We start from the raw sequence: 4,073 nt of genomic DNA, 5'->3' as shown, positions 1-4,073 counted from the left end.
TTTTTTAAGAGCGTCTCTCTGGCATACGAGCAGCACAGTTTTGTAACTAACTCGAACGCAAACTTTCTCCATGACTCTTAAAACAACTTATAACAGAAACATACTACATAAACAATCTAGACTGTTTACATTTCTGTGCTGTAGATTATCTCCTCTTCCGCATTCGCAGCCACGAATATGGCGATTTGATCACGTGATCTGCTGGTCGCTACGTCATTCGAAAACCATCTATCCTACAAAAAGTCTTTCAATTGACAAAGGATGACTGGATTTTCTTGCATGCTGTGTTTGAGAGTATTTAATTTATTTACAGTAAAAATGAATGTAAAATTGGTAAGGAGACTTTACTGTACAAGCTTTTTTTAAACTAAAATCACTTTTCAAGTGTTTAAACGTGTGACTGGTTAAATCTACACACCTTACCAAAACAAGGGATTTGTGTGCAAGGATGTTGAACAAATGAACCTAAAAATCCTAGATCCGCCACTGTTTACCATTGAGCATTGGTCAATACAAGCGCGACTGTAAGTTTGGTCTGGTTTGTAAGTTTGTTTTTTTTACCCCAAGAATCAGCAGCTCTGTTCACAGCAGCCTGCTAACTTGGCTAACACAGTTAGCTTGGCTAGCATCAGGGTGCATGTTGAATGAAGCTTATATGTAACGAGGAATGCTTACACGGGACAAAGGTTTAAATCATGCCTGGCCATTTAACACAAGAAATCCTATATTTACCTTAACTTGAGGAACACGATTCAAACTCCAGCCTCCCCCCACAGGCCACCATCAACCCGAGACGAACTTCTGTCCACCTCTCCACTGGGGTTTACGCACGACCGTACTCCGTAATCCGCTTTTATAAGCAGTCACGTTTTGTTTTGTTTTATTTTTTCCGTTTTTGCGCTCTCTGTTTTTCTGTACTGCTCCAAGGCACCTCACCCCGCGAAAACTGCTGGCGCCAAAGCGATACTACTTCTTCTTCTCCTTTTCTAATATGGCGGATAGCAAGCAACTTGGAGGTGCATACCGCCACCTACTGTACACGAGTGTTGAGCAACATTTCTTCACATCTATTAAATTCTATTTATTAATCTTGTATTTTGAAGAAAAATAAATAATGATTTACTTAATCTATAAATATCCATTATGTTTCCTTCATTTCCTAATATTCCTTTAAGACTCCATTCTTGACCTGTCCTTCCAACCATTCTTTTTAAATTCTCCCTTTCAGATTCATATGTTACACAGTTCATTAATACATGCTCTACATTTTCTTTCTCTCCACATCCTTCACATTTATCATTACTTTTCTTCCCTATTAAATATAAGGTGTCATTTAAATAGGTRTGRCCTACTCTTAATCTGGTCATAATTATTTCTTCCCTTCTGTTTCTCTCATTAATATTTCTAATTAATACTGACTTTTGWAYTTTATATAATCTTCTCCCTTTCTTATCTTCATTCCACCCTTTTTGCCATTTTTCTATTTCTTTATTTTTAATAAATGATTTCCCTTCCCCTTTCCCAAAAGGAACTATAATCGTCATTGTTATTTCTAATGCCTTTTTTGCTAATTTATCTGCTTTTTCATTTCCTTTAACCCCTTCATGGGCTGGTACCCAGCAGAACCAAACATCAATGCCACCTCTATACAATCTAAACAAACTATACAGAGTTTCTAATACTGAATCTTTCCTTTTATTTCCTTCTCCCTGAATACTTTCTAATACTGCTTTTGAATCTGTACATATCACCACCCTTGTCTGGTCGAACCTCCTCTACCCACTGTAAGCTTAGTATAACTGCCATCATTTCTGCTGTGWAAACAGATAGGTGATCTGATAGTCTTTTGGAGATGTGAATTTCAAATTCTGGTATTTTTATTCCTATTCCCACACGTCCTTTGAGATTTTTAGAACCATCTGAATAAATTTTGAGGTAGTTGTAATATGATTTTCTTAAATATTCATCTGTCTTTACCCCTATTTCATTTAAATTCCAATCATTTTTCATTTTAAGAAGTCTCATGTCTACATTAACCTCAGGGAATAGCCATGGAGGAATAGCACTAACTGGATTAATCTGAGCTATTTTCTTATCCTCTAATCCATTTTGGTCAGTTTACTTATCGTCCATCCAAATCCATTGCTCTGGAACTTTACATATTCCCAACAGTTTTGTAATATAATTGATGTTACATTCTCTTCTTCATTACTTTTAATTTTCATTCACTATACTAAAGCTAATTTTATTCTTCTCATTTCCAGCGGGGTCTCTCCAGTCTCTATTAGAAGAGCATTAATAGGTGTTGTTTTCACCACTCCTGTACATATACGTAAAACCCTACTCTGTAGTCTATTTATCTTTTGTAGTGTTGTTTTAGCTGCTGCTCCATATATAAAACTGCCATAATCAATTATTGATCTCATAAGAGCCCTATATATGTTTAATAATGACTCTCTATCTGCACCCCAATTATTTCCAGCCACAGCCTTTAGTTAATTTATAACTTTCTTACATTTAGTTTCTAAGTTTTCTATATGTGTTTTCCATGTATAAGAACTATCCAACCATAATGCTAAATATTTAAATTCTTTAACCCTTTCCAAAGGTTGTCCGTTTAATGTTATTGTTCCTGTATCGATATTTATTTTATTTGTAACAACCATAAAACAAGACTTGCTTGCTGATAATTTAAAACCCCATTCATAAGACCATTTTTCCACTTTATTAATTGCCTTCTTAATTTTTCCTACTACCCAATCTTAACTCTTATTTTTCTATCCAKCAAAAAATTTGCTATCCAATTATACATCTTTCCACTAATTCCCATCTGATTGATTTTTATAAGTAGTCCTTCTCTCCACAGTGAATCATATGCTTTTTCTATATCAAAAATACTATAATCATTACCTCCTTCATTTTTTAAGCTTTCTCTATATCATTACATACTCTAGTTAGAACATCCATTGTTGATCTCCCTGTTCTAAAGCCACACTGGTATCCATTCATTAGTTTCTTGTGCTCAAGAATATATCCTAATCCATTGACTATTATTTTCTCCATCCATTTATTTAAAGGAGAAGTTATAGCTATTGGTCTATAATTATTTGGACTAATAGGATCTTTCCCTGGTTTATTAAACGGAAGTATTATTGCCCTTTTCCAGCTATTTGGTATTAAACCTTCATTCCATATTTTATTAAATAATTGCAGTATTAACTTCAATGTTACATTTGGAATCTGTCGAAACATAGCATAACACAATTCATCCTCTCCTGGAGCTGAGTATCCTGTCCCTTTCAGTACCGTTTTCATTTCTTTCATGGTTATGTTCATGTCTAATGTTGACATGCATTTTTGACATTTTTCCAAAAATATTTTTATAATTTCCAAGTTTTTGTATTTTTTTTTACTGTCTATGAATATCTGTAAGATGTTCACCACTGTGAACTGCCAACGCGATACAGGCGGTCAGGCGCATGAAGTAATCTTTGACCCCGCTGCGTCACTTCCTGGACCGCCTACTACAGAAGAAAAAGCCTGTAATAAATAAATATTTCAAATTCCCACCTTTTTATGTGAATTAAGTTGCAGCTTTTACTGTCATGAATATTTACACTTTAATTTATGAGGTGCCAAGTGTAAATTTTAAACCAAGAAAAAAATCAGTGCACTTTCTTCACATTTAGTGCATTTTTATCATATTTAATGGTAAATGTTAAATATATGTTAAATCTATATCTAAATGTCTGTCAAAGGGGAATGTCTGCATGTAAATATTTTAAAAAATAAATGTCACCAATTATTTTAGTATATTTTGAGATGAATTACAGTCATCCTATTTACAATGTGTTAACATTTTTAAGACTTCTGAAAGATTGCCCAGGTAAAAAAGAAGTGCGCTTAAGGCATTCAAAGTATATTGCAAATTCATATAGTATGCTTATTGTACATTTAAATTTCTAACATGCTTACTGCAAGTGTATTAAAAATATGTTGTGCTTTAACATACTTTTTAAAATTATACTTAAAATAAATTTGTAATAAATACATGCTTAAATAAACTTTTAATA

At 33.5% G+C, this 4,073-nt stretch overlaps 1 protein-coding gene across 2 annotated transcripts in view; it reads right to left on the bottom strand.

Annotated features, from left to right (window-relative positions):
- Positions 1 to 975, bottom strand: part of rif1 (replication timing regulatory factor 1) — a 101,052-nt gene extending 100,077 nt beyond the window's left edge. For both annotated transcript variants that reach the window (XM_014021208.1, XM_014021207.1), the window contains exon 1: positions 733 to 975. The gene's annotated coding sequence lies outside the window, so the exon portion shown is untranslated. The remainder of the gene's footprint in view (positions 1 to 732) is intronic.
- Between the last annotated feature and the right edge of the window lie 3,098 nt (positions 976 to 4,073).

This window comes from Austrofundulus limnaeus, unplaced genomic scaffold, assembly GCF_001266775.1.
Source record: "Austrofundulus limnaeus strain Quisiro unplaced genomic scaffold, Austrofundulus_limnaeus-1.0 Scaffold282, whole genome shotgun sequence".
Classification (NCBI taxonomy): Eukaryota; Metazoa; Chordata; class Actinopteri; order Cyprinodontiformes; family Rivulidae; genus Austrofundulus; species Austrofundulus limnaeus.
This window is presented reverse-complemented; position numbering and strand designations above follow the sequence as displayed.